At 47.6% G+C, this 11531-nt stretch overlaps 1 protein-coding gene and 1 long non-coding RNA gene across 4 annotated transcripts in view; both read right to left on the bottom strand.

Moving 5' to 3' along the window:
• Positions 1-11531, bottom strand: part of gmds (GDP-mannose 4,6-dehydratase) — a 258314-nt gene that overhangs the window by 109340 nt on the left and 137443 nt on the right. The gene's annotated exons all lie outside the window — the stretch shown is intronic.
• On the bottom strand, positions 3253-5651 carry LOC139028951 (uncharacterized). 2 transcript variants are annotated; one of them, XR_011481182.1, is made up of 3 exons: positions 5516-5651; positions 3605-3647; positions 3253-3289 (listed from the first exon to the last, which is right to left on the bottom strand). It is a non-coding gene; the product is annotated as an uncharacterized lncRNA (long non-coding RNA). The 2 variants fall into 2 exon arrangements; XR_011481183.1 differs by having other exon boundaries at positions 3253-3264.

Raw genomic sequence — 11531 nt, 5'->3', positions numbered from 1 at the left:
CGCAGGAGAGACAAGAGACAGAGACGTACAGAGAAGATGTCAGAGAGAGAGACAGACGAGCAGGACAGAACAGAACAGACGACCAGAGACGAGTAGACACGAGAGAGAGACAGAGGACAGAGAGACCAGAGACAGAAGAGACTAGAGACAGAGAGAGAACAGACGAGCTGAGACGACAGATGACGACCAGAGACAGAGACAGAGAGACAAGACAGTGGATGAGACAGTGACCAGAGAGACAGACCAGAGAGACAGACAGAGAGACAGACAGATCAGGGACAACAGCACAGAGAGACAGAGAGACAGAAAGACATGCGAGAGACAGGAGACCGACGCAACAGAGAGGCACAGACCAGCACAGAGACGAGAGAGAAGGACAGAGAGACTCAACAGTCCCATCCGTATCCTCATCCCTCTCACCGTCACGTACCCTGCCGTCCTCCTTCTCCCAACTCCATGTGCGTCCGGCCCTCCTCCACCTCTATCGCCCCAGAGTGGGCGCCTACCGCGTGCTAGTCTACGACTTGGAGGGACTACATCCCCAGTCCGTTCCTGCGGGCCGTGTCCACTCTCTCAGCTACGCCCTCGCATGCCGTGTTCCTGGTGCTCTCCCTCTGGGGTCTCATCCGTCCGTCCGCCGTCCTCTCTCCTCCATCCGTTCTCGGCCGCTCTTCCGTCCGTCGTCCCTCAGTCCCCTCTCTCACGCGTCCGTCTCGTCCCTCACCCCACATCTCAAGTCCGGTCGCCTCACCGCAGCTCACGGTCCGGTGCCAGCAATAATCTCTCTCCCTCTTGTTGTAGTGTGGTGTGTGTGTGTGTGTGTTGTGTGAGTGTGGTGTGGCCTGGTGTGTGTGGAGTGGGGGTTGTGTGTGTGGGTGGTTTTGTGACAGAGAGAAGGATTGGGTGAGAGGATCAACTTGGTTCAAGATCGAGGGTGGTTTAAAGGCCAGACGTTCTGCTTTCACATTTATACACCCAGTTACCTAAGACTAATACCTGTTTTAAGATAAGCTAGGGCTTAGTGGCAGTCGTAGCACTATAACTTCTAAACAGGAAGTGGTTAGAACATCCAATCCACCGCTCTCATAAAGAAACCTCACTTTCCCTGTCGTATACAGGAGAGCAGTCACTCTTGAATATCCTGTCGCATTTCTGCTCTGTGAGATTTTTTCTATGCCAATTAAAACACGATACAGTCGTCATGCGATACTAGAACAAGGAGTGACGCCACTGGTCGTCGTGGTTACGTCACTAGTAGTTTAACAGTTTGTCAACGTGGGGGATAATGTGTTATTTAATGCCGTTACTCTGTATCGCTGCTAATAAAACCATTGAGACTGTCCATTCGCCATTCTGCTCACCTTTGCCTTGCCCTTACCCTTCTATTACCGCTTATCAAGTGGTATTTTTGTACTGATTTATGTGTGTGTGTGTGTGTGTGTGTGTGTGTGTGTGTGTGTGTGTGTGACAGAGAGAGAGAGTTGGTGAGAGATCAATTGGTCAGATCGAGGGTGGTTTAAAGGCCAGACGTTCTGCTTTCACATTTACACACAGTACTAAGACTATACACTGTTTAAAAGCTAGGCTTAGTGGGCAGTACGTAGGCACTATACTTCTAAACAGGAAGTGGTTAGGAAATCAATCCACCGCTCTCATAAAGACCTCACTTCCTGTCTATACAGGAAGCAGTCACTCTTGATATCCTGTCGCATTCTGCTCTGTGAGATTTTTCTGCCAATTAAAACACGATACAGTCGTCAATGGATACTAGAACAAGGAGTGACGCCATGGGTCGTCGTGGTTACGTCACTAGTTAGTTTAACAGTTGTCAAGGTGGGATATGGTTATAATGCCGTACTCTTATCCTGCTATAAAACCAATGAGACTGTCCATTCGCATTCTGCTTGCCTTCCTTACCCTCTTTCTACTTATTATTTTTTATACATTTTTCCGACAAAGCAGGGTCTCATGTTACCTGGCTGTTGGTGGAAAACGTTTAAAAAACATAAAAGAGAGCGATAAAAATAAAATGTACTCCTGCCTTCTGCAAATAATCATCACCTGACACACTGCTATTGTGAGATTGCGAGAGAGAGAGATAGCATAGAAACACACAACAGAAATAGCTACACACTGTTCCAGCACATCTATATCTATACTAATGACATTAACCCCCCCCCACACTCTCACCCACCAAGGTGCTAATACAGGATTGGTTGTTAACTGTCAAACCTGTTTCCTCTCCAGGTGAAATATGCACCTGTATTCTCCCCCAATCTATTACACCCCCCCCTCACCAGAACCCCCCTCCCCAGCCGCTGAGAGCTTTCTTTGATGACCCAAGCCTGGAACCTGGGATTTTGGCAACATTTGACCCCTAACCTCTGACCCTGGAGGACGACCCTACTGCCATTAAACAGCCACTCTACAACTATTACCCAATCAGACAGCTCACTTAGAGGGGTTGCCAGGTAACATGAGAACAAGATGGCAGACTCATACCTGGGATATAATGGAGGTTCAGTTAAAATGGCCGACAATTACTTATACAGACAGAGGCAGCATCCCAAATGGCACTCTATTCCCTATTAAGTGCACCCATAGGGCACTGGTAAAACGTTGTGCACCATATAAGGAATAGGGTGACATTTTGAACGCCTCCAGACCCTCTCCTCTCTCAGTCACCGGGTCCTCTTAAAATACATTACAGATCTCGCCACAGTTTGCTAGCCAAGGGCACTAAATGACAGACTAAACCCAGAACCCAAATCTAGCGCAGAGCTGTAAAATTACAGTAGAGCAGCAAATTGAAGGCTGAAAGTTGAGACTGTCCCATATAGTTAACTGGTTTAGACCCCCCACCTAAAGAGTGAACAGCCTTGCAATTAAAGGATAGTAAAGGATAGTGGAGGGGGAGCCAAAGCCACAAAAAGAAAGAGAGAGAAAGAGAGTTTACAGAAAGACTACTTTCTCTTTCTCATCTGATTACTGAACTTTCTCGTATCTCGCATCCTCTGGTTCGATACTTCTTCTCTCTGATCTTCGATACCTTTTCCGTTCCTCCGTGAATACTTCTTTTCTGACTACTTGGATCGTTCTGCTCGATCCTGTGAATACTTTCCTTCGTTTCCTCTTCTAGACCTGTCGATACTTTCTCTCTAGCTCCTCTGATAGTTCTCTTTCTCTCTTGATACTGTGAAGCTTTCTCTCTGATACTGTTGATACTTTCTCTCTCTCTGATTACTGTGATACTTCTCTCTGATCCTGTGATACTTCTTTCTCTCTGATACTGTGATACTTTGGCTCTCTGAACTGATGATTCTCTTACTCCTCTTACTTTCTCTCTCTGATACTGTGATGACTTTCCTGTTCCTGATACTGTGATCTTGTCTCGTCTATCTCTCTCTATTACTGTGATATTTCTCTCTGATCGCTGTAGATACTTCTCTTCTCTACTTGATACTCTTCTGACTGTGATACTTTCTCCTCTACTACTGTGAACTTTTCTCGATCTGTACTCTCTGTCACATACTTTGATACTTCGCTCTGATATGTGATACTTTCTCGTCTCTCTATACTGATACTGTGATACTCTTCTTGATACTGGTGATACTTTCTCTCTCTCTCTGATACTGTGATACTTCTCTCTCTGATCCTGGATACTCCTATACTGTGATACTTCTCCTTCTCTCTGATACGTGTGATACTTCTCTCTCTCTCTGACTGTGAATTACTTTCTTTCGTGATTTTCTCTGATACTGGTTCATTCTTTCTCTTACTGATCTCTGTCGAACTTCTCTCTGAACCTGTGAATTCCTTTCTCTCTGATCCTGCTGATAACTTTCTCTCGTGACCTTGCATACTTTCTCTTCTTCTATACTAGTTCTTCTCTCTCTGATCCGTGATCTTTCGTCTTCATCTTTCTTCGATCCTGTATACTTTCTCTCTATACTGTCCGTACTTTCTCTTTCTCTCGCGATACTGTGAATATTTCTCATTCTCATCTTGAACTTTCTCCTCTCTCTCTGACTGTGATACTGCTCTCATCTCTGATACTTCTCTCTCTCTGATGACTTGTGATACTTCTCATCTCTGAATGACTGGTGATTACTTTCTCTCTCCTATCTGACGTCCGATACTGTAACCTCTTTTCTCTATCTGTGATATTCTACTCTCGTACTGCACTTCTCTGAGCTGTGATACTTCTCTCTCTATACGTTGCCTCCTTCTGAACGATACTCTTTGCTGATCTGTGTACTTTCTCTCTCTCTCTAATCGTGATACTTTCTATCTTATCTCGTGGTACTTCTCTTCTACTCTCTCGATACAGTGTTGAACTTTACTCCCTCTCTATACTGTAGGACTTTCTCTTCCTGAATGCCTGTGTATACTATATCTTCTCTCTCCCTGATTATGTTGATACTCTACCTCTCGATACTTGATACTGTCCTCTTCTCGTCGATCCTGTGATACTTTCTCTCTCCTCTCTGATCCTGTGAATACCCTATTCCTCGATCCTGTAACTCACTTTCTCCCGCTGCCTGTGATAACTTTCCTCTTTTCCTTGACGACCTCTAGTCGCTCTCTGAATCGCATTGATACTTCTCTCGAGTCCTTGACATCTTTCATCCCGATCCTCTGCACTCTTCTGCTCTATCCTCTACGTACTTCTCTCTAGACTCTAACTTCTCCTTCCTGTCTCATTACACTTCTCCTCTTGACTCCTCTCTATACTGTTCTCTCTGAGCCATCTGATCAACTTCTCTCTCTGATCCTCCTTATGATTAACTTTCTCTCTACTTTCTCTCGATACTCTCTCATACCTCTGATTACTTTACTTTCCTTGATCCTTGTGATACTTTCTCTCTGTTCCCTCTGAAGCTTTCTCTTGATCCTCTCGATGAACTTCTCTCTCTGCCTCTTACTTCTCTTCACTCTGGTGATTACTGTTCTCCTGTGTGATCCTTGTGATACTCTTACCTCTCTTGATCCTCTGTACTTTCTCGCTTCGATCCTGTGTACTTTTCTCTCACTGATCCTGTGCTTACATTCTCTCTGATCCTTGATACTTCTCTCTCTCATGTATCCCCCTCGTGATACTCTCTCTCTGATCTCGCGTGCTATTTCTCTCTCGTCGATCTCGTTATACTCTTCCTCTCCTCTCATCCTCGCGTTGCTACTTCCTCTTATCCTGTGCTACTTCTTCCCTGCACTGCTACTGTTGCTACTTTCTCTTCTGACTTCACCTGCCTGCTACTCATTCTCTCTGATCCTGTGCTACTTCTCCTGATCCTGTATATCTTTTCTCCTATCTGTGCTATACTTTCTCTCTTGATCGCTTGTGATAACTCTCTTCTTCTGATCCCTGTGCTATCTTTCTCCCTACCGTCATACCTTTCCTCATCCTGTGCACTTTCTCGGCTATTGCCTGTATATCTTCTCTTTATTCCATCTCAACTTTCTTCTGTCTCTCTCTGAGCGGGCGTTGGATACTTTCCTCTGGATCCTGTGCTACTTTCTCTCTGATCCTGTGATACTTTCTCTCTGATCCTGTGATACTTTCTCTCTGATCCTGTGATACTTTGTCTTTCTCTCTGATCCTGTGATACTTTCTCTCTGATCCTGTGATACTTTGTCTTTCTCTCTGATCCTGTGCTGAAGGGAATTATAAAGTATAACAACCAACAGTATTTTCCCAAATTCCGTTTTCTCGGTTTCACACTCTCAAAATTACAATTATTCATAGAGAAACACTGAAATTGTGAAAGGAAAGAACACTTTTAGGGCTGGAAAAATAACAATTGTAATACCCCTTCATATATTTGCAAGAGATTAATGAGCTGGTCTAGCGATGTTTTTTGCTGCTGCATATGTCATGACAGACTTTGCAAAACAAAATCCCACTCGAATAATACAAATACTCATGATATCATTCTGCCAGGTAAGCCTACTTTGCAGTTAACATTTAATTGAGAAAGTTTTGGGGAAAGTCTCTGTCTACAGGGGCAGACAGGCAGCATRGCTGGAAATTAATTGGCAGATATTGTGATATACGTTTGGCTTTTTAAGTCAATTGTGGCTAACTAGGGGTGGGATAATGTCAATGTGGGTCTGACTGGAAAGTAGCTGGGAGCGGAAAAAAATAGGCAAGAACAAGGGAACAGGCAGGGGGTTTGAAAAGTGAAGAGAGGAGGGACAGGAAAGAGGTTGAAGGCAGAGGAGGGAGGAGTGAATGAGGGAGGGAGAGAGAAGAGTAAAGGGTTTGTATGAGTGAAAACATATTAGTCTGATGTGTGACAAAACGTGAGGGAGGGAAATAGGGAGGGAGAGAGGAGAGAAGAGAGACGGGTTGGAGGGAGAAAGAAGAGGAGGGAGAGGGGTTGGAGGGAGAGAGGAGAGGAGGGAGAGAGAGGAGAGAGGAGAAGAGGGAGAGAAGAGAGGAGAGGGAGAGAGGAAGGAGAAGAGGGAGAGAAGAGAGGAGAGGAGGGAGAGAGGAAGGAGAGAGGAAGGAGGTATGGGGTCTGAATCTTGTGAGTGAAAACATATATTAGTCCTGTGAGTAATGGTCGTTTAGCCTCATTGGGTGACTGAGTGTGTAAGAGAACTCATTAAGTCACTCTTCTCTCTGTCAGGGCCTGGGCCCCAGTGCGCAGCTCGCTCTCCAGGCCCTCTGTCTGTCAGTAGGGCCCCAGTGTGCAGCTCACCCCCTAGGCCCTGTGTCTGTCAGTATGTCTGGGGCCCTGTCGTGTAGTCAGGGTTTACAGACGTGGGTACACTGACAGACAGGAGCAGAGAAATGATACTACCACAGAGCTCACCATGAGGACAGCACTCAGAGTGGGAATACATGAGAGGGAGGGAGAGAGGAGAGAGAGGGGAGAGGAGGGGGGAGAGAGAGAGAAAGTGAGGGGGGATAAGAGACTGTTGGTCTATAAACATGATCTCACCAAAGACAACATAAATCACTCTCTCTCTGCTCATCCTCCTACAACATTTCTACCTTCTCCTTAGTTAACACAACTAAAGTCACTTCACTTTTGTTCTGAGCTGAGCTGAGAACAGAACAAGTCCAAATCTCTCCCCCTTTCTCTCTCTCTGTCCCTCTCTCTGATGGCCAGTACCTCAGTGTCTTGCCGTGAGTCTCCATGTCCTTCCATGGTGTTAAGAGCCATGTGTCTGATGTGGTGCCATGTCAGGTCCACAGAAAGAAACATTATTCCACAGGCTGACGCCATGCTCACGACCCCGGCACCAGCCGCTATCGCCACGGCACCAGCCGCTATCGCCACGGCACCAGCCGCTATCGCCACGGCACCAGCCGCTATCGCCACGACAATTACACCCTCTGATTTACGACAGCTTCTGACCCAGGCCATATATCCTACTGGGGCATTAATGGCCACTCACCAAACCTCCTCCCAGTCTGAGTGTGTGTGATACCCCCAACCCCAACCCTCGCCTCCTTTCCCTACCCATCTCCCCAGCTGTAGACCACAGTCACCTTACCAATGGTGCTCTCCTCTGACCCCCTCAGAGAGCGTTGGGACAGGGCTGCATGGGCCTCCACTGTCACCTGTGTGTGTGTGTTAGATAACTCTAACAGCTTCTCAGAACGGTTCATCTTTAAAAAGACAAGTGTGACCTCTAACCTCTGGGTTCAGTCTGCGGGTTGTAACCCAGGAGCTGGAGGATTTAATAGTGAGTAGAGGGACAACACTTGGAACAATAACAGCTGACGACATGGCCCCCTGGTCTCTCACACACACACACACACACACACACAGTAGTGTGATCAGTGGAGTAGGGTGCATAGCGACCTCCCTGTAAGGAGTGGAGGGGTCACTGGCCTAAACCTAACCCTCTACTAAACTAGCATACGGATGAAGAGGAGCAGGCTGAGAAAGACAGGTGGGGGTATCCGAACACACACATTACCCTCCTAGAAAGCAGACATGAATCAGGGCCTATACATCAAGTAGCTACAAACCCATTGGACACACTTCATTCATGTGCCAGGCATGAGGCGTGTAAGTCAGCGTGTCGAGCTGAGGGTGTGGACAGGCTTCCAGGCTATAGCGTGTTCTAGGGTCCTACATGTAGTGTGTTTTAGAGGGTCAGAGGTCCTCTAAAATACCGGTGTGTGTGTGTGTGTGTGTGTGTGTGTGTGTGTGTGGGTGTATGGTGTGTGTGTGTGTGTGTGTGTGTGTCGGTATCTACCCCCACCTGTCCTTCTCAGCCTTGCTCCTCTTATTTCCGTATGCTAGTTTTAGTAGAGGGTTAGGTCCGTTTGCTGTGTACTGATTGTCACAGGCACGACAATGCCCTCTGGTAAAGACATGCACACAGTCTGGTGCGGTCCTAAACACAGTCTGGTGCGGTCCTAAACACAGTCTGGTGGCGGTCCTCCGGTACAGTCTGGTGCGGTCCTTAACACAGTCTGGTGCGGTCCTCGGTACAGTCTGGTGCGTCCTCGTACAGTCTGGTGCGCGTCCTCGGTACAGTCTGGTGCGGTCCCGTACAGTCTGGTGCGGTCCTCGGGTACAGTCTGGTGCGGTCCTAAACACAGTTCTGGTGCCGGTCCTCGGTACAGTCTGGTGCGGTCCTCCGGTTACAGTCTGGTGCGTCCTCGGTACAGTCTGGTGCGGTCCTCGGTACAGTCTGGTGCGGTCCTCGGTACAGTCTGGTGCGGTCCTCGGTACAGTCTGGTGCGGTCCTCGGTACAGTCTCTGGTGCGGTCCTCGGTACAGTCTGGTGCGGTCCTCGGTACAGTCTGGTGCAGTCCTCGGTACAGTTCTGGTGCAGTCCTCGGTACAGTCTGGTGCAGTCCCTCGGTACAGTCTGGTGCAGAGGGATCTTTTAAAATCCATGTTTAAGTCCAGTTAGGTGTTTAAGTCCCTAATGAACCGCTTCATTAGAGAAGAGAGGTCCCAGCTTCTAGCAAATTCTAAAGGTCCAGTTGTAAAGAACGCAGCTGAACAACGTAAGTACACTACTGTGTAAGGTAAGGAATGTGTTTGGGTGTGTGTGTCATGTTCTGTTACATGCTGCTACGTGACACATTGCCTCAACCCCCCTGTCATCAGTGTCAGATAGTTTGTGAGCAGACAAAAAGGTGCTGATGCTCAGAGTAAAAGAGAGCATCCGTGTTTGAACCTCATTTCAAACCTGTCAGGACCCAGCGGTCCTCTTTCAGCCCCCTGCTGTCTGCTGTAGAGGCTGTGTTACACAATAGACCAATACACCATGTATTTTTGAGATAACACACCACCTTATGGTCCCTGTCATCCCACTGACAGCATGGAGTATGGACAACAGACGGCTGTTCAAACTAATCACCTATTACTGTATATCAATACTAACCACACCCCCAAAGAAAACAGTACAACCATAGAAATACAATCTACTGTATGAGTACCCCATCCAATGTAAAGGAACACCTATATAGACCTGCTACTTACTGAGCAGCCAATCATACAAGGCCTGACTGTGAATACTAGAGTGTTATCTCTTACGTGAGTGGATCAAGAGTGAGCTGGTACAGCCAGGAGAGAGGAGGAGAGGCACAGAGCCAGGAGGAGAAGGAGGTACAGCCAGGAGCCAGGAGGAGAGGAGGTACAGCCCAGGAGGAAGAGCGAGCTACGAGCCAGGAAGCCAGGAGGAGAAGCGAGGTACAGCCAGGAGGAGAGGAGAGCTACAGCAGTGAGCCAGGAGGAGAGGTACAGCCAGGAGGAGGAGGAGGTACAGCCAGGAGCCAGGAGGAGAGGTACAGCCAGGAGAGCGAAGGCAGGTACAGCCAGGGAGGAGGAGAGGAGGTACAGCCAGGAGGAGGAGGAGGTACAGCCAGGAGGAGAGGAGGTACAGCCAGGAGCCAGGAGGAGGAGATACAGCCAGATTCAGGAGGAGAGGACGGTACAGCCAGGACCAGAGGAGGTACCAGCCAGGAGCAGAGGAGGTACAGCCAGGAGAGAGGAGGTACAGCCAGAGGGAGGAGGTACCGCCAGGGAAAAGTACAGCCCAGGAGGAGAGGAGGATGGGGAGTACAGCCAGGAGGAGAAGGACGGGCTTACAAGCCAGGAGGAACGGAGGTACCGCCAGGAGGGAGAGGAGGTACAGCCAGGAGGAGAGGAGGTACAGCCAGGAGGAGAGGAGGTACAGCCAGGAGGAGAGGAGGTACAGCCAGGAGGAGAGGAGGCTCATGTACAGCTATGGTCATAACAACTCGAAGGCTATCAAAAGTATTCTAATGGCATTCTAGTGTAACAGAAATGTCCTGTTCATTATAACACACTGTAGCAAAACAAGACCTTCTTATTGGACAAGTTCAGATAGCACCTCCCTGTTCTGCTCCCTCTCACTGTTTTCTCCCGTAAGATGCCTACTGAACACGACCAATTTATTTGAACCCTTTCTATCAGAGAGCCTTGTATTGTTCCAGAGAGTAACACACACACACAGAGACAGACAGACAGAGAGACACACACACACACACACAGAGACAGACAGACAGAGAGACACACACACACACACACACTCTGTAATGGGTGTTAGTGGTGTCTTAGCCAGCTTGGTTCCGCCTTATTGGCTGTGATTAATCGTCCACCACTCTTTCCCATGTTTCTCAGCATGACCCTGGCCTGGCGGGCAGACACTGACCTCACCCTCAGCATGCTGGGAACTGGGAGTGGCCGCTGACAGCGCTTCTCACCAGATCTCTGACCACCACAACCCCATGACCCCATAACCTTTCAACTATGACCTCTAAGGGTTCTACCCTGTCAGGATCTCCACCCGGCACAGACAGAAGAGGACTGGCCACCCCTCATAGCCTGGTTCCTCTCTAGGTTTTGGCCTTTCTAGGGAGTTTTTCCTAGCCACCGTGCTTCTACACCTGCATTGCTTGCTGTTAGGAGTTTTAGGCTGGGTTTCTGTACAGCACTTTGAGATATCAGCTGATGTAAGAAGGGCAAAATAAATACATTTGATTTGAGGATGTGTGTGTGTGTGTTCGGGGTGGATGGGTCAGGGGCTTTAAAGGTGAGTTATGGTAGTACATGATCAGGGGAGGAACATGGTAAAATGACAATATTTCTCCCAGAGCCTGACCACCATGGTAATTACAATGACAGCTGATAACTCCGGATTAAAGGAGATGGATGGGGTCATGGGTAGGATAGACTAGGTCATGTACAAGCTAATTCACCATGCTAACTTCTATTATGCCAGGCTAATAGCTAGCATACCGCTAAATGACAAGGCCTAGATATTTCAGTACAAAATACACTATGGATTCCAATATATGCAACACAAAAAAATATATATACTGTATATATATTTAATAAAATAAATTAAAATAAATAAAAAAATTGAGAAAACCTGTTATTATATGCTAAAATTGATCATGAGCTTTCAACCCTCGAGCTGAAACCTAGACAGAAACTCACAGGTTGGATATAGAGCTGAAACCTAGACAGAAACTCACAGGTTGGATATAGAGCTGAAACCTAGACAGAAACTCACAGGTTGGATATAGA

The sequence above is a fragment of the Salvelinus sp. IW2-2015 genome, linkage group LG16 (assembly GCF_002910315.2).
Source record: "Salvelinus sp. IW2-2015 linkage group LG16, ASM291031v2, whole genome shotgun sequence".
NCBI classification, from domain to species: domain Eukaryota; kingdom Metazoa; phylum Chordata; class Actinopteri; order Salmoniformes; family Salmonidae; genus Salvelinus; species Salvelinus sp. IW2-2015.
This window is presented reverse-complemented; position numbering and strand designations above follow the sequence as displayed.